Source organism: Sus scrofa, chromosome X, assembly GCF_000003025.6.
Source record: "Sus scrofa isolate TJ Tabasco breed Duroc chromosome X, Sscrofa11.1, whole genome shotgun sequence".
NCBI lineage: Eukaryota > Metazoa > Chordata > Mammalia > Artiodactyla > Suidae > Sus > Sus scrofa.
In genome coordinates, this window is record NC_010461.5 from 25,974,286 (window position 1) to 26,000,733 (window position 26,448).

General features: G+C 36.4%; 1 protein-coding gene across 2 annotated transcripts in view; it reads left to right on the plus strand.

Annotated features, from left to right (window-relative positions):
- The window catches only part of LOC102159844 (melanoma-associated antigen B4-like), a 134,780-nt gene that overhangs the window by 78,862 nt on the left and 29,470 nt on the right, over nt 1-26,448 (plus strand). The gene's annotated exons all lie outside the window — the stretch shown is intronic.

The following is a 26,448-nucleotide window of genomic DNA, read 5'->3' on the forward strand; positions in this document are numbered from 1 at the left end:
GTGCCATTCTTCCCTAGATGCCAACCTCAGTATAGCGGAGAAAGAAAAATGTTATTATGCATTTATCCCAATAAATATCATATATTGATCCCAATGTTAATATAAATATCAAATATTTACCTCAGTGTTTCTCCTAAAATTGAGTTAGAATTTTCAAGAGTAGGGAGAGTGATGGTTTTCTTTTCTGCATGATGCATGAAGGTTTTTCATTCATGAAAAATTTACTGTCATCTTTGGGATAAGAAAACCATTGGTGAGGAATTTTTAAAGTTTGCCCATCCTTATTTTCAAATGCAATTTCAATTTTTCCCACTTAACTTAGCACCTTACCATGATCTTTTTCAGTTTCAGGAGTTAAATTTACTTCTCTCTTTATGGTAAACATAGAAATTATCAAATGGGAACACATTCACCTTCTTCCCTTCAAACTGACAAATTTACCAGTATCCTCACTATTCTTTCTCCTTTTCTTGTATAATGGAAATGGTGCCCATTTTCCTGCACTACCATTTGTCTCCTAAACTGTCTAGACTCCCCTAATTCATTCCCATGCCAATTATTCAAGGATAATTTATTCCATGAGCCATTTTTAAACTCTTTTTCTCCCTTATTCCTCTTAACTAAGCCAACAATTTTTTCTCTAAATTTGCTGCTATTAGCCTACATAAAACAATCATCTATATGTTGCACCACAGGGATTGCCTCTGCGAGATTTGCTCTGATCCACCCTTGCATCCTCCAGTTTTTCATTATCTTATAGCCAGATGATCTTCCATGTCTGTGGGAAATACAGATGTGATCACATCCTTCTACCACCTAAAACATTTCAGTGCTGCCTGTAGGAAAAAGCAAAATCCTCCATGTCTCTACAACCCTTGCAGTCTAATCCTATGACCATTGCTCCTCATGACCCAAGGTCTTTCTGCATCCAATCCCTGTGCATAAAATGTTCTTTCCTTTTCTCATTGCCTCATCAATTTCTGCTCACTCTTTAGATTTCCATTAAAACATCATTGTCTTGGAGAAGCCTTTTCCAGGTTCTTGACTCATTTGGCCTGTTCCCTGTTAGAGTGGAAGCTCCAGCAGAGTAGAGACAATATATGTTTTAATTACAATTTCATTCCCAGTACCTAGCGTAGTAAAAGGAACAGAGTACGGCTCAATAAATATCTGTTGAATTAATGATAACTGAAATATAAAAGGGAATCCACAGTGAACATTGAGAAAAATAAGCATGAAAGTTCGAAGAAACTCAGTAGAGCCTTAGCTTCACAAAGCCAGTGGGGAAAGAGCATTTTACAAAGGAAAGGAGCAGTAAACTCATCAAGTGCTGCTGGAAAGTCAAGTGAGCACATGGTGTTAACTAATATGTAGGTAATCAATGACTTTAGGGATAGCGTTTTCAGTAGAGTGATGAGCGCAGAATCTGAACTCCAGTGGGCTGAGGAGTACAATAGAGAAAGGGAGATAAGTGTATATAGACAGATCTTTAAACATGTTTGCCTCTGGAGAAAAGGAGAGAAATGCAACATGTGAGTTAAAAGGAGAGTCTTTTATTTTATTATGGGGAAAATATAATCATGTTTAAATACTGCTAGAAAAGAGCCAGTTGTGAGAAAGATTGAGGGTATAGGAATTAAACTATCTGTGGAATAAAATGGACATTATTTTTGTTAAGAGAAATGAAGCAGATTCCCTTGAAATGGGTTTTACTTCCAGCAGCCCAAGATAGGCCTTTAAAATCAATAAAAGCAATTCATATTTTAGTATAAAGTATGAGAATGAAAATCAGGTAATTACAAAAACTATTAAGGTTTGATCTCTGAGGAGTATTATCAGTACCCTCTCTTTATCTGCCCACCTGGGATATCACCATAGATTTAGGAAACTTGGAAATGTATGTTTTGAGAGCTCTGAAAGTGAAATGAAAGCTGAATGCTCATATCCCCTATTTCAAAGTTATTTTAATCAGTTTAGTTTTTAAGTAATGCTGGTTTTTCCTGTTGGAAATTTCTGAAGCATATTTCTAGTTGTTGTTTCATTGTAGTTTACAAATTGATTACTCTTGAGTAGCACAATAATGATAAAAGAGAAAAAAAGACTGGGGATCAGAAGGACTCAGTGACAGCTCTAGTTCTGCTGCTAATTAACTGAGGGACCTTGCCACACTGTTTAATCTTTCCTGCCTTACTCTCCCCATCTACAAAATAAGGATAATAGGGTCTATCATACTTTTCTCACCGGACAAATATCATGAGGATCAAACGTGTTTGTGAATCTAAAAGCCTTTGTAATCATATAAAATGCTGTACAAAGCAGCTGGATGAGAAGATATGAAATCTCAGTGCAAAATGTTGTTCCATCACTTTCTAGACCTGTGAATTTGGGCCAACTCCTTAACACTTCCTCGGTCTTCTTACCCAGGAAATAGGGCTAATCTTCCCTAGCTCTGGAAGTTATTATTAAGATTAAATGAGTTGTGAATGAAAGGAGAGAGCACACTTATAAATGTCCCTTGATTTTAGATTTATTCAGTCTATAATTTTATTTTATTCTCATTAAAGGGGAGAGATGCCTGTACTGAATAGTTTGGCATTAGATGGGATTCAGACTCTTAATGGGGTAAGGTCCTTTTCAGCTTTGTTATTTGAAGGGTGGTCCCCAGGCCAGCCACAACTGCCGAAGCACTTGGGAGCTTATTAGGAATGCAGATTCTCAGGCCCCACTCCACATTTGTAGAATCAGAATTTGAATTTTCCTAAGATCCCCAGATGATCTGTATGCAATTAATTTTGGAAATCACTGTTTACCAAGCCATCCAGTTGTGAGAAGTGTATTCAAAGGGAGTAATGTACACACTGTAACCTATAGTGCCATTTCCTCCTGTTCATTTTCTTTTGGCTTCAGTCCCCCAACTCTATTTTGCTGTGAAAATGAAATGAACCAGAAGAAGAGAAATGTGGAGCAAGAAGTTGAACCATCTTCAAATGTATTTGCGAAGAGGTTTTCCACTAGGGCAAGAATTAGCTCCAGAGCTGCCATGTGCTTTGTATTGTCACTCATTAGATATCTCTGCCTCGGCTAACACTGTCAAAGCAGGGACCCTCTTATCCTCCTTACCCATCTGTTCTTTAACTTGCCACCACCATCAAAGGCACTATCAAAATGTGCTGTGCTAAGGAAGAGTGTCCAAGTTACTGCTTATTAACAGCCAAGGCAGCTACGGTTCTTCAGATTTTCCTGGAAGTTGCTTGGAGGTGAAGGTGAAATGTAGAAAAATATTTAAGCAATGAGTTTATTACTTTTTAATAGGCATTTAGAGGTATGCCACTTTTTAAAAAGAATAAAATTGAATCTGTTCCAATAAATTTTAACAATGATCAAACCACATAGTCTGAGTCTTTCAGGCAAAAGTTTTGTTGTTTTTTTTTTTAATTGTTTTGCTTTGTTAGATGATCGATTTAAAGACTGGGAAAGCTTGTTATTGGGCACTGATGATATTTCAGCATTGAAGTAAGTTTGCACGTTGCTGATGAAGGTAAAGTAAGTCTACCTCAGTTCAATCCAAGATCTATAGCCTTTTGCTAAATATCAAGAGTCATCTTGTCAGTGTTCCCAAGGAAAGAGATTTACAAGTTATCCAAAATAGGTTAGTGTCTCCTGGGCTGAAAAGATATGTCATGAGAATAAATGTATGAGGGGGTTATCAAGGGAGTGTTTCCAGATGAAGCTAGCAATTTTTAAAATTACTCTATTTCCTTCATTAAAGTTCTCCCTTTAAAAGGCAAATGGCCCTTTAAACACAGCGTCTAAGATTTTGATTTATGGAAAACCAAATGTTAGTGCAGTTTGATTTAAATGTCTTTGGGGGTAGCTCTGGTTTTAGAAGCAGTATATATTGCATTCATGTGGAGGCCTCCCACACAACATTTAAAGATTTGTGCGTCCCTTGGAGATACAGGTGAGGGAATTGTTGCTCTTTACTTCATGCTAACAGGCTCAATTTTTCAATTCGTAATTAAATAGCCCATAGTCATCTTTAGGGGCTGTTAGAACTGCAAACCTTGAGGAAGTTACGGCAAATAAGGGCTAAGATGATCGCCTGAGAAATCAAGATGATTAAATAGTCAGACCCACCAGGGCTCTCAGAATGCAGTTAGCAGTGATTGTGAGCATTTGAAGGAAACATAGATCCAGTCATTGCTAAATAAAATCAGGGTCGAATAATGGATTCTGCTCTTATGGTCTGGCTGCAAATTTTAGAGGAGGAAATATATGAGTGAATATTTGCAAAATGTCTGAAAGGCCAAAAAAAAAATAGTGTTCAACCAAAGAAGCAAACTTGCTGTAAATGAGATTAGCTTGGATATTATGTGATCCACATCCCATGTTAGGTGTGTTCTTGTTGTAGACATAAGTATGTACTCTTCACTGTTGTTTTTCAGGTTCAAGGTAAAATGGATCTTTTGATAATTTTTTTAAATCCTCAATTTGATTTTCATTTCTGTCTGCTGGGAGAGCAAACCCCAATGAAGGAGACTCTTGTGCTTTACATTGTTCAGAAACAAGAAGAAAATGGAAAAGAACCAAGAAGGTATTAGACAGTTTTTTATTTTACAAAAGGAAGGAGGAGTTCCCGCCATGGCTCAGTGGTTAACGAACCCGACTAGTATCCATGGGGAGGCAGGTTCAGCCCCTGGCCTTGCTCAGTGGGTTAAGGATCTGGCATTGCTGTGAGCTGTGGTGTAGGTTGCAGATGTGGCTCAGATCCTGTGTTCCTCTGGCTGTGGCGCAGGCTGATGGCTACAGCTCTGATTTGACCCCTAGCCTTGGGAACCTCCATATGCTGCTGGTGCCGTCCTAAAAAGACAAAAGACAGAAAAAAGAAAGGGATGAACATAGGCAAGAAGGCAGGAAAGCAGAGAGGTAAACAACTTGCATAACATTCTAGTTCACTAGAAGTTCAGCCCATACCTTCCAGAATATCATCTCCAGTTAAGATCAATTTATGATTGGAGTTCCTGTCGTGGCACAGTGGTTATCGAATCCGACTAGGAACCATGAGGTGGCGGGTTCGATCCCTGGCCTTGCTCAGTGGGTTAAGGACCCGGCGTTGCCTTGAGCTGTGGTGTAGGTCGCAGACACGGCTCGGATCCTGCTTTGCTGTGGCTCTGGAGTAGGGCAGTGGCTACAGCTCCAATTACATAGACCCCTAGCCTGGGAACCTCCATATGCTGCAAGAGCGGCCCAAAAAATGGAAAAAAAAAATCAGCTTATGATTAGACATTGTGAGCAGCTATTGTGGAAGTATGATTTGACTGGAACTGCAAATTGATATCCTCCCTCAAAGTAGCTCTTTCTCTGGTCATAACTTTGGGAAAGTCCCTTTCAAGTTAGAGGCGACAGCAAACCATATTGTTTTTATTCTTATTATAAAAGTAATGCACTGTTAACTGCAGAATGTTTTAAAATATAGACAAAAAAAGCAAAACATAGTTTTGACTTCATGTAAAAAGAGAAGTACTGTTTACATTTGCCCATTAACTTTTTTTTTTCTCGATACATAAACACACACTATACAAAATGTTTTATAATGTAACAACTTCCCTTAATATATGGGAAAGGTCTTTCTCATCACTATATATTCTTCTCTAACCTAATTATTTAGAGACTAAATAGTATGTCACTTTGTGAATTTGTAACAATTTGTTAATACACTCCTATTTGGGATGTTTATATTATTTCTATTTTTTTTAGTTTTTAGAAACAGTGCTGAAATCAACATTATATTGTAGCTCAGTAGTTCTCAGGGGTGTTTTTCTCCCCTGCAGACATCTGGGAATATCTGGGGACATTTTTAGCCATCATAATGGAGAGGAAGGGGGAGATGGCATTGCCGTTTAGTGAGTAGAAAAATTTTCTATCTACTGATGATTCAAAGTTCTCTTGGAAGTTTTTTAAGTATGAAAATAGGAGAATTTGTATAGATGATATAATTTTGAGAAAAGAAAAACCCCACATATCAAAGGAAGATTTTCCAAATACTCGTTATTAAAATGATCTCTCTATAGTAGGTTTTTTTCTCAAAAAGTAGTTATTTTTCTACATATTGTTAATACTTTGATTGAAGTGATAATGTGTGATTTAAGTAGATATATTTATTTTTACCTGATCTCTTATTTCCTTGGTCAAGCTTTCTAGAGGTTTGTCAATTTAAGAACCAAACTTTGATTTCATTGATAACATTATGTTTGTTTTCTGCTCCATCATTTTCTTCTCTTTTTCTTTTTTTCATGTTTTATTTGAGTTTATTTGCTGTTCTAACTTCTTTGGATATACATCTAGTTCATTAATTTTCTCCTTTTATAATATACACATTTAAAATTATATCTTCCCATCTAAATATTCTTTGACTCAGTCTCACCTGTTTCGGTTTGAAGTGTTAATTGTTATTACCTCAAAATATTTTAGAAATTTATTTACAGTTTTATTGTTGGTTTAGTGGGTTTAGAAACCTTTTTCTTAATTGCCCAACATATGGGAGTATTTTAGTTTTGTTTTGTCACTGTTGTTAAAGATCTCTTATTTAATTGTATGCTCTGTGTGGTGTCAAACCTTTGAAAGTAATGGAAAAAAATATGGCACAAAATGTTCAGTTTTTTAAAAATTTGTGTTTGAAAAAAATGAATGTTCTGCAGCTAGAGTACAAGTGCTATATATTTTCATTTGGTAAAATTTGTTAATTGTAGTTAAGTCTATATTCTTGATGTTTTTTGTTTTATCAATTTTTGACAAATGCATTTTGAAGTTTTTCACTATGATTTTATTTTTGCTTATTTTCTCTCTCTCCTATTGATTTTCGCTTTACATGTTTTAAACCTATATCATATATATATATATATTATTTTTATAACCTTGTCACAAGTACATCATTTATTATAATAATGTGACCCTTTCCTAGTGAAAAATGACTTTTCTTTAAAAGTCTCTTCCATGCCATGTTAATACAGGTACTGGCTTTTCTTGAATTTGGTACTTGCATGCTCATTTATTTTTTATTTTATTTTCAACCTTTTGGAAACTTTATGTTTTAGATGAATTTATTAAAAACAGCATATAGTTGAATTTAGTTATTTTTCCATTCTGCCAATCTGCCTTTTAATTAGTGAAGCTAATATATCTAGTTCAGTGTAATTTTTTTCTAAGTTTTATTGAAGTATAGTTGATTTACAATGTTATGATAATTTCTGCTGTGCAACAAAGTGAACTAACACATACACATATCCATTCTTTTTTAGATTTTTATGGGGGGGGGCACGCCTTTGGTAGGCCAGGGATCAAACTGGAGCTGCTGCAGTGACAGTTGCCACATCCTTAACCCATTTAGTATGATAATCTCTAGGTCCATTCATGTTGCTGCAAATGGCATAATTTCATTATTTTTATGGCTGAGTAATATTCCATTGTATATATGTACCACATCTTATTTATCCATTCCTCTATCAATGGACATTAAGATTGTTTCCATGTCTTCCTTATTGTGAATACTGCTGCTATGAACATAGGGGTGCATATATCTCTTGAAATTAGAGTTTTGTCTGGATATATGCCCAGTAGTGGGATTGTTGGATCATATGGTAACTCTATCTTTAGTTTTTTGAGGAACCTCCATACTGTTTTCCATAGTGGCTGCACCAATTTACATCCCCAACCACACTATAGGAGGTTTCCCTATTCTCTACATTCTTGATAGATGGAATTGGATATACCCACTTTTTTCGTACCTTTTTCCCACCTATTTTTCATTTACATTTCTCTCTTTTCTTATCTTCTTTGGGAGATGTGTGTGTTAATATCTTTATTGTTCCTTTGCTTTTCATTAACTCACTTAAAAATTATAGTCTATTATTTCTGTTGTTATTTGTTACCCTAGAAATGACAATAATCTACCAACTGCATCAAAGTATAAAATTGATCAGTGCTTTTACCTTCTTCCTGGAAAATTTGAGTACTGTAATACAACTTAATTCCACTAACACCCTTCCTAACATGTTATTATTTGCCTGCATTTTAGTTCTAATTTGCAATTGTATGAGACACAGACATAATTATTATTATTTATTTAGTCACCATTCAGTATTTAACCACACTTTTACCACTTTTTTTCCGTTTTCATTATTTTCGTATCTTAGAACTTCTGTCTGACATTACATTTCTTCTCTCTGAAGTAACTTTCTTAGAATTTATCTAGGAAATTAGAATCTGCTGTTAGTAAACTCGCCTGTGTTTATTTACTTGTTTCATTGTTTGAAAATGCCTTTATTTTAATCATACTCTTAAAAGTTATTTTCCCTGGATATAATCTAGGTTGGCAGTTAAATTCTCTTAACACACAAAAATATAATTTCACTGTGTCTGCTGTCTGTGTTTTCTCTGTAGAAGTCATTCTATTATGATTTTGATTGTTTTTAATATGTTGCTCTTAATATCTCCCCTTTGTCTTTAGTGTTCTGCATTTTAGTCTGATGTATCTAATTGTGAATTCCAGTATTTATCCATTGAAAAATTCATCATCTTTGTGTGTTGAATGATGTCTTTATTCTGTTCTAGAATTTTTTCAGTCTTTAAACTTTCAAATATTGGCTGTACCACATTCTTTTTCTTCTCTCTTCTTGACTTTGTAGTTAAATGTATGTTAACCTTCACATACAACCTTGCATGCCCTTCTTTTTTTCATATTTTACACCTAAATAGAAAATCTGCCCTGCAAATAGATCCTGCATCTATAATTTCTTCTGAATTATCTACAATTTACTAATTTTCTCTTTAACCGTGTCTTCTGGTGAATTTGTTCATAAAGTTCTTAAATTTGATTATATTATTTTTCTCTTCTAGGGCTCATACTTGATTATTACCTTTAACTTACCAGGTTTTTAAAAATAAATATGCTGGAGTTCCCGTCATGGCACAGTGATTAATGAATCTGACTAGGAACCATGAGGTTGCAGGTTCGGTCCCTGCCCTTGCTCAGTGGGTTAAGGATCCGGTGTTGCCGTGAGCTGTGGTGTAGGTTGCAGAAGCGGCTCGGATCCATCGTTGCTGTGGCTCTGGCGTAGGCCGGTGGCTGCAGCTCCGATTCATCCCCTAGCCTGGGAACCTCCATATGCCGCAGGAGCGGCCCAAGAAATAGCAAAAAAGACAAAATAAATAAATAAATAAAAATAAAAATCAATATGTTTCTCATTGCAGTGGCTGTGGCAAAGGCTGGCAGCTGTAGCTCCAATTAGACCCCTAGCCTGGGAGCCTCCGTATGCCATATGTGAGGCCCTAAAAAGCAAAATAAATAAACAAATAAATAAATAAATATGTTTCTTATTGGTATTTTAAAAATCATGAGTATTTAGAAAATATAATAAGTATATTCAAGCTATGTTCATGGCTAGTTTACCCTCCCAACTCAAACAATTAAATTACTGAACAAAATATATGAAAGAACAGTTTTCAGATATTGCATGGCAGAGGCAAAGTGATCTCTGAGGGTAGAGAAATAAATGAAGTAGTCAAACTCACTGCCTGGAGAAAGTTTCAGGGCTGCAGTGCAGGAAAGGAGGACCCAAACAGAGCCTCTCTTCTCTCTTAGTTGAAGATATAGTTTAAAATTCTTGGAGGTCAAGGTGGTTAAAGATTGCAGGGAGGAGAAACTGCTAATAAGGGAGCTCCAGAGGTCTACACAGGGTTTTCCCTCCAGTTCTTATCTGAACACTGATGACCATGTGTGTGAGCAAATACTCAAGGCTAGGAAAAGAACTATCAGGGCCTGGAACAGTTCATGTGCCCAACAAAACAATGGAAAAACCTTAATTATTCCTAAAGCATCAGGTGGAGTAGTCAAGGTAACTTAGTACCTGATTAGGGGAGAAAAATTAGCTGGTTTTACCTAATAAAGCTTTAAAATAAAACTTAAAAGTCAAATTGTTTTGAAATAATTTAACTATGGTCCAGAAAAAAAAATCTGAAGAATATTTACTTTCTTCTGTCTCACAAGAAGGTAAAATCTCAGTGTCTGTATCCAATAAAAAAAATTGTTAGGCATGCAAATAATCAGAAAATGTGACTCATAATGAGAAAAATCAAGCAAAGGAAACAGAAACGGAAATGATATTGATGATAAAATTAGTAGACAAGAACATTAAAATGATTATGATAACTATCTGTATTCCATGTGTTTAAGAAGATAGAGATCATTAGCATGTTAAGGATAGACATAGAATATATTTTAAAACTCTAAAATTGAACATCTAGAGATAAAAAACAATTTTTAGATGAAAAATATATTAGATATAATTAACAGCAGAGTAGGTACTCAGTGTGGAAGAAAAGATCAGTGCTCTTGAAGACATAGAAGTAGAAACTATGCAAACTTAAGCATAAGAGTAAAATGACTAAAAAAAATTAGAGCATCACTGAGCTATGGACACTACAAGTGGCCAAATATTTGTGTAGGAGTGCACAAAGGAGAAGAAAGTGAATAGGACAAATATTTTAAAACGTAATGGATGAAATTCTTCCAAATTTGATTATAAAAAAGAAAACTATAAACCATAGATCAAGAATTTCAGTGAACCCCAGGGACAAGAAATATTAAACTACCAATGCACATCATAGTCAAATTGTTCAAAATCAGAAATGAAAATAATCTTGAAAGCATCCAGAGATAAAAGTACAGATGAACAAAGATAAAAAATGATGGCATTAAAAAAAAAAAGGACAAGCCAGAAGATAATACATTGTGTCCTTAAAATACTAAAGGGGAACAAAAGGTCAGCAGTTGTGGTATTGGCATGAAAGAAACAAGCTTACTCTTAGTCTGAGTAAAATGATCCCAGTTCAAAATAGAAGGAAGGTCTTCTATAATTCCCAACTAAGATGGGCACCAAATTTTGTAATTTTTACCCACCCCCTTCCCTATTAAGTCATTAAAAGAAAAAACTCAAGTTAGCTGGTACTGATAAATGCCTAGGAAAAAAAAGGAAATTCGTTGTTGTTTTTGGCTTTCTGTATTCTCATGTTCCCTTAGATTTTTGTCCAGTAATTTTGTATTCACTTAACAGCACTTTGATATCTTTAGTTTGTTTTCACTTGAAAGATGTTCTGAATAACCTAGCCTCTCCATTTTCTGAAAAAGTAATTAGTAATTTTCATGGTCATTTTCCACCTCACTATAAACTATTGCAAACATTTTGTTATTTAAATGTCATAATTTAGATATTTACTCATATTGGTAATATCCAGTAACATGAAAGATGAATGAATCATTAAAAGGCACAATATGTAGAAGCAAGCAAAGTGATGTAGTTGCCGCTCTCCATTTTCTGCAGTGTAGAACTACAACTCATTCCTCATGGACCTCACTGACGGTCTGTGGGCAGGACACTGACATGTGAGGAGGGGACATTATTAATCAAAAAATTAAAACTTCATAAAGCTGAACTTAATCTTTATTTTAAATTAAGAATAGACATTAATAGGATTTCTAATATTTTCTGCCAATCATGGATCATATTTTTTTTTGTTTTTTTTTTTGAGTTTACTTTTTTATTATAGTTGATTTACAGTGTTCTATCAATTTCTTCTGTACAGCAAAGTGACCCAGTCATAATTTTTCTCATATTATCTTCTATCATGTTCTGTCACAAGTGATTGGATATAGCTTCTTGTGCTATACAGCAGGACCTCATTGCTTATCCATTCTAAATGTAATAGTTTGCATCTACCAACCCCAAATTCCCAGTCCATCCCACTCCCTTCCCCTCTCCCTTGGCAATCACAAGTCAGCTCTCCATGTCTTTGAGTCTGTTTCTGTTTTGAAGATAGGTTCGTATGTGCCATATTTTAGATTCCTCATAGAGGTAATATCATATGGTATTTGTCTTTCTCTTTCTAACTTACTTAGTATGAGAAACTATTTCCAATGAATCATATTGTTGAAGCAGAATCGTATGAGTTTGTGATTTTGAAGAAAAAGCGGTCAAATAGTGGCAACTTCTTATAGTTTGACTTAATTCATCCCATTTCAGAAACCATTGATACAGCCAAAAGAGCACAGAATTGGGAGACAGAACTTTGATTCCATCATTTTAGCTATCCTTGGAGCTTTTGAGACATTACTTTGCATCTCTGAACCTCTGGAATACTGAGAGATTTAAACCACATGACTTTTCTAAAACCATTACCAAATTCTGGCACAACAGGAAATCAATTTAGCACAGTAGTTAAGATGGTGGTCCAGGCATCGTTCAATTGTGGGATAAAACTGATTCTATCATCTACTACCTGAGTCACCTTGTTAAAATTCCATAAACTTTCTGTGCCTCAGTTCCCTCATCCACAAAATAGGGATAAAAATAATATACATACCACAGTGTTGCAATAAAGATTAAATGCTTATGTTTATAAAAATACTTAGAAAAGTACCTGGTCCATAGTAAGCAAGTAGTTATTCACATTTTATTAGTAGGATATCATTAAAAATTAGCAGCTTGCCTGCACCCTCTTCAAGTGGACACAATCAAAAAATGCAAACAGAAGCAAAACTAATGCTCTGGAGAATCATTGCTTATCTAAACATTATTGAAAAGAACAGACATCTGGAATTCCAGTCATGATGGACAAAATGTTTATGCTTATAAGAAGGCAAAAGACTATAAATGTAATACATATTTGTTAATATAGGAAATGGCCATGTAGAAGGGTAGAAACTACCCTAAATATTTCCACTTGCATCAGGTGGAAAGTAGAGCAGCAGCTGCTTTAGTTGCTTGCAGTTTTTCAGTAATGCACTTCACTTTGCCAATGTCAAAATTTGGTGCATTGAATTGTTGAAATCTTCTATTCTTTCTCCACATGGCTTCTGCTCCAAGGAAAATGTGACATAAGGGGCTCACAGCCAGAGTTACTATCAAAAGCTAGGCAAGCAGAGAAATATTCATGCTCCTATAGGATGCTGCAATCATGGCATACAATAGCAACTTTAGGCCAAATGTTGAATCCTGCAAGGATCAGTTTGAAATGTTTGCCCCAACTTTGTCTTATGCCACACATATTTTGCAGTTTTATAAGCTTTTTAACAGAGGTTCCCAAATTTTCTTGGCTCATGGTGCTCTTAGTTTCTCAGTAATTTTTTTCATGGCTTCCTAGGTCAAAAAAAAAAAAAAAAAAAAGGTGCCTAATAGTTCTGTTTGCTAAGCAGTTACCTCCAAAGAACTTAATAAGTATTTATATCCTCACAACTTAGTAGCTGTTTGGAATAATATTTATATTTATACTTCATAATATTTATAAATTGAAAAAAATTTAAATAATCACAATTATTTACCAATGGGATGTATATGTCTGTTGGTCACTGTACAACTTCTCAGACTTTATAACCCAGACACTGACACCTTCATTTCCTATTCCACATTGATTTTTTTGTACAGCACTTGCTTTTTATCACAACTATCAGAATGCTAGCTTTGCAAATATATGACATCATCAAAATGAACATAATCTACCTGCTAGCCTCCAAGTATCACTGAGTTTACCTCGAAAATGTAAAGATATCCTTTGGAGCTCCTGTAAGTTTGCTCTGCCACCCTGTGACACTTTGGCACACAATTTGGAAACTGTGGCTCTGTGCCATCTCCTATATATTTGAAGTTACATCACATAGGTACCCATTATGGACAGATTGCTATATGGAGCTCAATATCACTTTCTACCTTTCAGGGTGTTTTTATTGAGAAAGAAGCTGGATGCTGGTATTTGAATAAGTAAATGTAAGGAGTTACATCATCATAAAATATTTTTTCAGACTTTATTGAAAATAAAGGGTGGTGAGGAAAGCAAACAGAATATGTTCCTTTAACAGTTTAGTTTACTTGACTAAATAGTTTATATGTAAGAGATGTGATTATGTCATTTTCTCAGTGAACTTTATTAATAACTCCCCTCTATCTCTCAAGTATAGCCCTTCACAATTTGGGTACCCTTTCTTTTTTTTCCTGCTCATTCCCTGTCTCTTTTTGATATTACATCTCTTCCTCTGCTTCCCAGCTCCCCACACTCAAGTATAATCCTCTCATCATCTCCCTAATAAGCTCTATGATCCCCAACTTCATGTCTTTACCCATTGGCATTTTCTATCTGGTGAAATAAATTTCTCCTTGCTATTCACTTAACAAACCTTCATTCATCCTTCTCAACCTAGCTCAAATATTTTTTTTTAGTGAAAATTTCTCTTCCCTTACCCTGACAACTCTTTCCCTTTCAGGAAAAACTAATCACTCACTCCCGTTTCATCTTATAGTACTCAATATATATGCCCCTGTTTCTATCAGTGTTCCATAAGAGAAGAACCTGTAGGGAGGGGCAAGAGAAGAGAGAGAGCACGTGGCGGGTGGGAGAAGAAGCGATAGATAGATAGATAGATAGATAGATAGATAGATAGATAGATAGATAGACAGACAGACAGACAGACAGACAGACAGGCAGGCAGGCAGACAAGGGATTTCATAAATGGATTTTACTTTACGTGATTATTGGAACAGTCTTTGTGAGGCAGTTACTTTTGTGTCTGAAGCTTGAAGTCTGCAGAGAAGTAAGTCAAAAGAGAAAATTTAAGGAAGCAAGGACAAAGTGGAATCTGTGAAACTGATCTTAAAATAATGATAATGAGAACTTACTAGAACCTAGGTTGATTTCTCACTGTCTCAAGCTTCCAACTTTGACATTGGGTGGTGTCCTGCAAGAGAAGCTGGTGCTTATCATCAAGCAGCTCAACATTCCTCTAGCTTGGGATTTGGAGAAGTTGAAGAAGAAGCTGTAAGAACTCTGGCCCCAGCTAGTGCCCCATACCAATCCTGGGAACTCACAGAGAAGCTTAAGTGAGCTGCAGCAGAGCCTCTTGCCCTACACTGACCTTTAAAGTATAAAATGGAGATGGCAGCTGCTTTAATTCTGCCTTCTAAATCTCATATAATATTTATCTTTTTTTTTCTTTTGCCTAGGTTATTTTATTTGAGCAACATATCAGCTCTCTAGAGGGCATGTACTATTTTTTTAATTTGAAGTATAGTTGATGTACAATGTGTTAGTTTCAGAAACATATATATATGTTATGTCCTTTTTCAGATTATTTTCTTTCATAGGTTATAGATACTGAATATAGTTCCCTGTGCTGTATACCAAGTGCTTGATGTTTATCTATTTTATATATAGTAGTGTATATCTGTTAATCCCAAACTCCTAATTTATCCCTCCCCCTTTCTTCTTTGGTAACCATAGGTTTGTTTTCTGTGTCTGTGAGTCTATTTCTGTTTTATAAGTTCATTTGTGACTTTTTTTTTAGATTCCAAATGTAAATGATATCATATGTTTGTCTCTGTGTCTGACCTCACCTAATATGATAGTGTCGAGATCCATCCATATTGCTGCAAATGGCATTCATTATTTCATTATCTTTAATGGCTGAATAATATTCCATTGTGTATATATGCCACAATCTCTTTACCCTTTCCTCTGTCAATGTACCTGTAGGTTACTTCCATGTCTTGGCTATTGTAAATATTGCTGCTATGAATATTGGGTAACATGTATCTTTTCGAATTAGAGTTTTTGTCTTTTCCAGATATATACCCAGCAGGGGATTGCTAGATCATATGGTAGCTCTATTTTTAGTTTTTAAAGGAACCTTCATACTCTTCTCCAAATTGACTACAGCAACTTATATTTCCATCGTCAGTGTAGGAGGGTTTTTTATTCTCACATTCTCTCCACCATTTATTATTTGTAGATTTTTTTGATGGTGGTCATTCTAACCAGTGTGAGGTTTATCTCATTGTAGTTTCGATTTGCACTTCTCTAATAATTAGTGATAATGAGTATCATTTTCATGTGCCTGTTGCCCATCCTTATGTATTCTTTGGGGAAATGCCTATTTAGATCTTCTGCCTATTATTCGATTGGGTCATTTGTTGTTTTGCTATTGAGCCATATGAGCTCTTTGTATATTTTAGAAATTAATCTCTTCTCATTTGCTTCACTGCAAATGTCTTCTTCCATTCTGTCAATTGCCTTTTCGTTTTTATTTATTATTTCCCACAATATATATTTTTTAATCCACTCTAGTCTGAACCTATACAGAGAAGTAAGTTCTGAGAAACATAGGTTTAGCTTTTCTAGTTTGACATGATGCAGATACACCACAGACATTATGTACACTTGTGTCTCTGTGACTAATTGTTTAGGTGCCGGTCTCTCTCCCTAAAATGTGGGGTTTTTGAGGGCAGGGACCACATCTTACCTCATAATGTATCTCTAGTACTTCATACAAAACCTGACATATAATAGGGACTCACAGATTCTTGCTGCATAATGTATAAATGAAAGAACAAATGAATGAATAGGAAAAGATGATGAACACCATCAGACAGTACACTCTTAATTATTAAATATTTGGTCATATAACAAGGTAATAAGCACAAAGAATCTCTTGTTTCCAAAAGCAAATAGTTAGCATACCTTATATATAGCCTAATCCCTTTAGGATGAGGTGAATGTATTTAAGCCTTTCGAAATTTTATCATGTTTATAGAACTTAAATATGTACAGATTGTGTTAATGAGGTTCATTTGATGACTTATTGTTTAGTTAAATATAAGTCACTGCTTTTATGAACATATGTGACAACAAAAATAGTCTTTAAAACAAGCCTCAAGTAAATTATAAAAATAAGAATAAATGTTGACTTCCAAGTTAAATACCAATTTTTTAATTTAGTTTCTTTTCATTTATATACCTCAAAATCCACTAGCACAGAACTAACTGAAGATAAATATTGCCAACCTATCTCTGTTTGCAGTTCTATTTATCACGACTTCTCCTGGAATCAATTCAATCCCAAGTCCTATTTTTCAGAGCATTTTGGCTTGGTTTAAGCTCCAAAGCCATACTACCGTGATCATGCCTTTATTTCCATAGTCTTCCAAGGCATCCTCATCTATAACCTATATGCATCTGTAATTACATCATTAATAGGCTAGAGCAGTACAGAGCCCCAACTCCATATAGAACTGCATCTTTCCTAGAGAGGCTTTAAGAATAAGCATACACAAGAGACGGATTAAGATGGCGGAATAGAAGGACTGGGGCTCAACTTCTCTCCTAAAAACAGCAAAATTCACAACTAAAGACTGAATACTCTTCACCCAAATGGAGCGGAAACCTTAAAAAAGATATCCTACTCCAGAAGAAAAAGAGGAGGACACATCCAGAGGTAGGAGGGGCGATTTCACCATATAAACAACCCCACACCTCCTGGGTGGGAAGTTCTACAGACTGGAAACTAACTGGATCACAGAGACACACCTACAGGCGTGAGAGTTCTGAGCCCCACATCAAACTCTCAGGTGTGGGGATCTGGCACAGGGAGAAAGCCCCAGAGCATCTGGCATTGAAGGGCAGTGGGACTTGTGTGCAGGAGCTCCATGGGACTGGGGGAAACAGAGACCCCATTCTTAAAAGGTGCACACAGACTTTCACGTGCTCTGGGTCCCAGGGCAAAGCAAAGTCTCCATGGGAATCTGGGTCAAACCTGACCACAGTTCTTGGAGGACATCCTGGGAAAATGGGTGAATGTGGCTTGTTGTGAGGGAAGGACATTGAAAGCAAAGCTCTTGGGAATATTCAGCAGTCATGCCTTTCTCTGGAGGTGGCCATTTTGGAAAAATCTGGCCCCACCTGTCAGTCAGCTGCTGAGAAGCCCCAGGGCAAACAACAACCCAGGTAGGATCACAGCACTGCTCTTCAGTAAAGAGGCTGAAGAGGCTGCCTAAAGAGCCCTCAGGCACACAGCTGCCTCTAATCCCATCCAGAGACTAAGCCCCACCCACCAGAGGGATTAGAATTGGCTCCACCTGCCATTGGGCAGGCATCAGCCCCTCCCACCAGGAAGCCTACAACAAGCCCCCCACACCAACTTCAGCCACAGGGGGGAGACACCAGAAGTGAGAAAGACTACAAATCTATTACCTGTAAAAAGGTCACCACACCAAAAACCTATAAAAATGAAAAGACAGAGAAGTATAACTTAAATGAGGGAGAAAGGAAAAACCCCAGAAAATCAGCTAAGTGAGGAGGAGATTCTCAGCCTCCAGGAAAAAGACTTTAGATTGTTGATGCTGAAGATGATGTAAGACATTGGAAATAAATTGGAGGCAAAGATGGATAACTTACAGAAGACACTGACCAAAGAGATACAAGATAAAAAACTTAAACAAGAAGAGATGGAAAATACAATAATTGAAATAAAAACTTCACTAGAAGGAGCCAACAGCAGAATACAGGAGGCAGAAGAACGAATAAGCAAGGTGGAGGACAGATTAGTGGAAATTACAGATGCGGAACAGAAATGAGAAAAAACATTGAAAACAAATGAAAAGAGTCTCAGAGAACTCTGGGACAACGTTAAACACATCAACATCCGTATTATATGACTGCCAGAAGGAGAAGAGAGAGAGAAGGGGACAGAAAAAATATTCCAAGAGATAATACCCAAAAACTTCCCTAACATGGGAAAGGAACCACTCACTCAAATCCAGGAAGCACAACGAGTACCATATAAAATAAACCCAAGGAGGAACACCCCAAGACACATATTAATCAAACTGACCAAAATTAAAAACAAAGAGAAAAGCTTAAAAGTAGCTAGGGAAAAGAAACAAGTAACATACAAGGGAACCCCAATAGTTTATCGGCAGATTCTTCAGCAGAAACTCTGCAGGCCAGAAGGGAGTGGCATGGTATACTTAACGTGATGAAAGGAAAAAACCTCCAACCAAGATTACTCTAACCAGTAAGGCTCTCATTCAGATTTGAAGGAGAAATCAAAACCTTCGCAGATAAGCAAAAGCTGAGAGAATTCATCAACACTAAACCAGCCTTACAACAAATACTAAGGGAACTTCTATAGGCAGAAAAGAACAAGAGAAGAAGGAAAGAAAAAAGAGCAAAAAAAACCAAATCCAAAGCAATTAATAAAATGGCAATAAGAACATACATATCAATAATTACCTTAAATGCTAATGGAATAAACGCCCCAACCAAAAGACGTAGACTGGCTGAATGGATACAAAAACAAGACCCATATATGTGCTGTCTTCAAGAGACCCTCTCCACTTCTAGGGACACATACAAATTGAAAGTGAGAGGATGGAAGAAAATATTTCATGCAAACGGGGATCAAAAGAAAGCTGGAGTAGCAATACTCATATCAGACAAAATAGACTTTAAAATGAAGAATATTTTCAGGGACAAAGAAGGACATTACGTAATGATCAAAGGATCAATCCAAGAAAATGATACAACAATGTTAAATATCTACCCCAACACAGGTTTACCACAATATATAAGGCAACGGCTAACAACCTTAAAAGGAGAAATCGACAATAACACAGTCATAGTGAGGGACTTTAACAACCCACTTAGAGCAATGGACATATCATCCAGACACGAAATCAATAAGGAAACACAGGCCCTGAATGATGCATTAAACCAGATGGACTTAATAGATATTTATAGGACATTCCATCCAAAAGCAACAGAATACACATTCTTCTCAAGTGCACATGGAACATTCTCTAAGATTGATCACATCCTGGGCTGCAAATCCAACCTCGGTAACTTTAAGAAAATTGAAATCATATCAAGCATCTTTTGACCACAATGCTATATGACTGGATATCAACAAGAAGGAAAAAACTGCAAAAACCACGAACACGTGGAGACTCAACAACATGCTACTAAACAACCAATGGATCACTGAAGAAATCAAAGAGGAAATTAAAAAATACCTAGCAGCAAACAACAACAAAAACACACCACTCCAAAACCTATGGGATGGAGCAAAAGCTGTTCTAAGAGGAAAGTTTATAGCAATACAAGCCCACCTCAGGAAACAAGAAAAAGCTCAAATAAAGAAGCTAACATTGCATCTAAAGCAGCTCAAGAGAGAAGAACAGACAAGACCTAAAGTTAGCAGAAGGAAAGAAAACGTAAAGATCAGAGCAGAAATCAGTGAAAGAGAAATGAAGAAAACCATAGAAAAGATCAATGAAATGACAAGCTGCTTCCTTGAAAAGATCAACAAAATTGATAAACCCCTAGCCAGACTTATCAAGCAAAAAAGAGGACTCAAATCAATAAAATTAGAAATGAAAAAGGAGAAGTAACAACGGACATCACAGAAATACAAAGGATGATAAGAGACTACTAAATGCAACTAGATGCTAATAAAACGGAAAACCTAGAAGAAATGGACAAATTCTTAGAAAAGTATAATCTTCCATGACTAAACCAAGATGAAATAGAAAACATGAATGGTCAGTCACAAGAACTGAAATTGCAACTGATTAAAAAACTTCCAACAAACAAAAGTCCAGGACCAGATGGCTTCACAGGCGAATTCTATCAAACATTTAGAGAAGAGCTAACATCTCTTTTTCTGAAAATATTCCAAACAATTGCAGAAGAAGGGATACTCCCAAACTCATTCTATGAGGCCACCATCACCCTGATACCAAAACCAGACAAAGATACCACAAAAAAAAGAAAACTACAGGCCAATTTCACTGATGAACATCGATGCAAAAATCCTCAACAAAATACTAGCAAACCGCATCCAACAATACATTCAAAGGATTATACATCATGATCAAGTGGGATTTATCCCAGAGAGGCAAGGGTTCTTCAATATCCGCAAATCCATCAGTATGATATACCACATTAACAAACTGAAGAATAAAAAGCATATGATCCTCTCAGTAGACACGAAAAAAGCCTTTGACAAAATCCAACACCCATTTCTGATAAAAACCCTTCAGAAAGTGGGCATAGAGGGAACCTACCTCAACATGATAAAGGCCATACGTGACAAACCCACAGTGAACATCATTCTCAATGGTGAAAAGCTGAAAGAATTCCCACTGAGATCAGGAACAAGGCAAGGATGTCCACTCTCACCCACACTACTCTTCAACATAGTTTTGGAAGTCCAAGCCTCAGCAGTCAGAGAAGTAAAAGAAATAAAAGGAATCCAAATTGGAAAGGAAGAAGTAAAACTCTCACTTTTTGCAGATGACATGATACTATACCCAGAGAATCCTAAAGACTCTACCAGAAAACTGTTAGAGCTCATCCACGAATTTGGCAATGTCGCAGGATACAAAATCAATACACAGAAATCGATGGTATTTCTATACATTGAGAGTGGAAGAGCCGAAAAAGAAATTAGGGAAGCAATTCCATTTACCATCACATCCAAAAGAATAAAATACCTAGGAATACACCTACCTAAAGAGACAAAAGACCTGTACTCTGAAAACTATAAGACACTGATGAAAGAGATCAAAATGACACGAATAGATGGAAAGATATACCATGCTCTTGGATTGGAAGAGTCATTCTTATCAAAATGACTATACTACCCAAGGCAATCTACAGATTCAATGCAATCCCTATCAAGTTACCAAGGATATTTTCCACAGAACTCAGACAAAATATTTTGAAGTGTGTTTGGAAGCACAAAAGACCCAGAATAGCTGAAGACATCCTGAAATAGAAAAATGGAGCTGGAGGAAGGAGGCTCCCTGACTTCTGACTATACTACAAAGCAACAGTCACCAAAACCATATGGTACTGGCACAAAGACAGACATATAGATCAGTGGAACAGGAGGGAAAGCCCAGAATTAAACCCACGCACCTACAGCCAACTCATCTATGACAATGGAGGCAAGGATATACAATGGAGAAAGGACAGCCTGTTCAATAAGTGGTGCTGGGAAAACTGGACAGCCACATGGAAAAGAAGGAAGTTAGAACACTCCCTAACACCATACACAAAAGTAAACTCCAAATGGATTAAAGACCTACATATGAGACCAGACACTATGAAACTCTTAGAAGAAAACAGAGGCCAAACACTCTCGGACATAAATGACAGCAACATCTCAGATCCACCTCTTAGAGTAATGACAGTAAAAACAAAAAAATAAACAAATGGGACCTAATCAAGCTTAAAAGTTTCTGCACAGCAAAGGAAACCCTAAACAAAATGAAAAGCAACCCACAGAATGGAAGAACATATTTGCAAATGAATCGACTGACAAGGGATCAATCTCCAAAATTTATAAACACCTCCTACCGCTCAATACCAAAAGTCAAACAACCCCATCCAAAAATGGGCAGAAGATCTAAACAGACAGTTCTCCAAAGAAGACATACAGATGGCCAAAACACACATGAAAAGATGTTCAACATCACTCATTTTTAGAGAAATGCAAATCAAAACCACACTGAGGTACCACCTTACACCAGCCAGAATGGCCATCAGCAAAACGTCTACGAACAATAAGTGCTGGAGAGGGGGTGGAGACAAAGGAACCCTAGTACACTGTTGGTGGCATTGTCAATTGGTGCAACAGAACCTAGTACACTGTTGTGGGATGTAAATTGGTGCAACCACTGTGGAAAACAGTATGGAGAGTCCTCAGAAAACTGAACATAGAATTGCCATTTGATCCAGCAGTCCCACTCCTGGGCATCTATCCAGGGACAACCATGACTCGAAAAGACACATGTACTCCAGTGTTCATTGCAGCACTATTTGCAATAGCCAAGACATGGAAACAACCTAAATGTCCATTGACAGAGGAGTGGATCCAGAAGAGGTGGTACATATACACAATGGAATATCACTCAGCCATTAAAAGGAACGAAATACTGGCATTTTTAGCAACATGGATGGACCTAGAAACGATCATGCTAAGTGAAGTCAGCCATACAATGAGACACCAACATCAAGTGCTTTCACTGACATGTGGAATCTGAAAAATGGACAGACTGAACTTGTTTGCAGAACAGATGCTGACTCACAGACTTTGAAAAGCTTATGGTTTCCAACGGAGACAGTTTGGGGGGGTGGGGGGATGTGCTGGGGTTGTGGGATGGAAGGCCTATAAAATTGGATTGTGATGATCATTGTACAACTATACATGTAATAAATTCATTGAGTAATTAAAAAAATAAATGAATGGTGCTGGGAAAACTGAACAACTGCATGTAAGAAAATGAAATTAGAACATTGTCTAACACCATACCCAAAAATAAACTCAAAATGGATTTAAAGACCTAAATGTAAGGTCAGACAGTATAAAACTCCTAGAGGAAAACATAGGCAGAATACTCTTATACATAAAACACAGCAACATCTTGTTTGATACACCTCCTAGAATGAAAACAATAAAGACACACAAAAACCAATGAGAGCTAAACTCAAAAGTCTCTGCACAGCAAAGGAAACCATTAACAAAATGAAAAGACAACCCACAGAGTGGGAGAAAATTTTAAAAATGACTCAACAAGCAAAGGTTTAATCTTCAAAATATACAAACAATTCATACAATTTAATAACAAAAAAAAATTGAAAAATGGGTGGAAGACCTAAATAGACATTTCACCAAAGAAGGCATACAGACGGCTAGCAGGCACATGAAAAAATGCTCAACATCACTAATTATTAGAGAAATGCAAAGCAAAAGTTCAGTGAGTTACCACCTCATACCAGTTAGAGTGGCTGTCACTAACAAATCAACAAATAACAAATGCTGGAGAGAATGTGGAGAAAAGGCCTACAGTGTTGGTGGGAATGTAAACTGCTACAACCACTATGGAAAATAGTATGGATGTACCTCAGAAAACTAATGTAGAACTACCATATGACCCAGCAATCCCACTTCTGGGCATAAATTCAGACAAAAATTTCATTGAAAAAGATACATGCACCTGTATGTTCATTGCAACACTATTCACAATGGCCAAGACATGGAAACAACCTAAATGCCCATTGATGGATGAATGGATTAGGAAGAGTGGTGCATATATACATTCAATGGAGTACTACTCAACCATAAAAATGGACAAAGTAATGCCGTTTGCAGCAACTTGGATGGAACTAGAGATTCTCATACTGAGTGAATTAAGTCAGAGAAATACAGACACCATATGATATCACTTATATGTGAAGTCTAAAATTATGGCACAAATGATCTATCTAACAAAACAGAAAAGATCATGGTCATGTAGGACAGACTCGCATTTGCCAGGGACAAGGGGGAGGGAGTGGGATGGACTGGGGGTTAGTAGATGAAAACTCTTGCATTTGGAATGGACAGGCAATGAGATCCTGCTTTTTACCACAGGGGACTATATATCTAACCACTTGTAAGGGAACATAATGGAGGATAATGTGAGAAAAAGAATATATATATGTATGACTGGGTCACTTTGCTGTACAATAGAAATTGACAGAACACTGTAAATCAATCAAAAAATTAAAAAAAAGAAAATGTGCATGTAAACACTTGTTGAATCTAATTATGGTTAATTTTTGGTTAAAAATCATCTAATCGGTTATTATTTGCTATCTCTGCAGTATCATTCCATGACTGCTGACTTAGCTTTTTGCAAGCTATTATGGCAAGTTTTAAAATCAAGTAGCAGTTCAGGGGTGCAGTTCTCCTGATTCTCTCATGCAGTTTGACTTCAAGCCTTAGTACTTTTTAATCCATTATTATGTGATTCTTGATGAGCTTTTGAAAGAGCGTTTAGGAATAAGAGTGTTCTGTTGTTGACTTTCAAATATTTAAGTATTTCCCCCCTTTTTCAAAATACATTCTAAAAATTCTGGTGCTCGTTAGAATCAACTAAAGAACTTAAATATTCTCATCACAGAAGTTAGCCATACAGATAATCATCCTGTCCTGCTAAGTTTCATAAACTGTATTTGCCCCAAATGCCTCTTTTAGAAGGTTCTAGAAAAGTGTTTGTTTGGAAGATAGATGCCATCTTGAAATTTTTGCTTAATGACTCTAAGGAGAAATTTAGGTTGAGAACAATCAGATAACACTTCTTTCCTTTTCCTCTAAAATTATCAGATGTGGATTCCAAAAATCTGAAGATTCATTACTCTCACGTGGAGACAAAGCTGCCCTGTGTTCATTCTTAAGGAGCCGCTCCTGGAATACCCATATGCACAGTTCAAGTGGAGAAGAAATACAGCTAGCTTGTCGTGTCCTCATTCTCCTTTCACTTCTGAGTGTTCCACCCCCTTTTCTCTTGCTCTGTACTCTTGAGCACCTTCATTTGACCCTGTCACTCTCCTGTTACTAGCTCTTGCTTTCTGGAAAGAAGCCTGTTTGACTTCTTTCAATTCTTGTTTTGCAGAAGAACTTCAAAATGTTCAAAAGAAACAATGGTCTAACTTTCCTAAGAAGTTAAATTTGATCATTCCCCTGGTGAAAATGGCCTGCTGTGAGTGTATTCCAAGCTCCTAGGCTATCTCCAATCTTTTTTTAAAAAAAGAGTTCAAAATTAGTAGAAGAATAAGGAAAGATCTAAAAGTTGTACTCAGACCAAAAATTATTTAAGAGCAGCTGGTGTTCACATGGGGGTTTAAAATGCAATTAGCACCTATCTTCTAAATATCCGGGAAGCATAAATTGAAGTGTGCATCTCGTAATCTATAAAATGGTCTGTTGCTTTTTGTGAGAAGAAATATAAGCATACAAGTAGAAAATTAATTTAGTGATGATATTCTTTATTGGCTTTTAAAGTAGAAACATAGCATGTAATATGCTTTACTAGAAGGGACCTAAGAGATGCTTTATACTGATGACCTCATTTTGTAAAGAAGAAAATTGTCCTCTAAGAAGATCATAGTGTCTTTTTATGATAACACAGCTGAACTGGGAGAAGTGAAGCTAGGACTAAGAACTCCTCATCCTGCCACGTTTTTCCCACTTTAAGCATCAAGTCAATGAATTTGCAGATTGTTTGCTAAATTAGGGCTTCTTATACTGGGATCTTTGGAAGGAATTTGTAGATCTTCTCTAGTTTCAGGTAAATTTTGGTGTGAATGTGCATTTTCCTCTAGGAGGAGCATAGTTTTCAAAAGACTCAGAATAGCCCATACTACACTCCCCACCCACCCCTGCTGCCTGGAGAAATGAGGTATAAAAACCTGGAAATAAATATTTGTTTTTTCTTAATGTAAATATCATACATAAATATTTTAGTGCTATATCTTCCTTACCTCTCTCACCTATTTACATATGAAGTTAGTCTGATTTCAGTTCTACTTCAAACATGGAGAAAGCAAAGGACCATGAAGTGAAGAGAAAAAAGAAAAAAGATTCCATATACCTTGGCCTTACACAATCAATCTGTTAAGAGCTATTTCATTTAAACACTTACACACTCTGTCTATATATGTGGTTTCCATTTCCTCACCACTTAGCCCACTCACCACCCCCTCAACTCCTTTCTGGGAGAACTGTCAGATATCTAACTTATA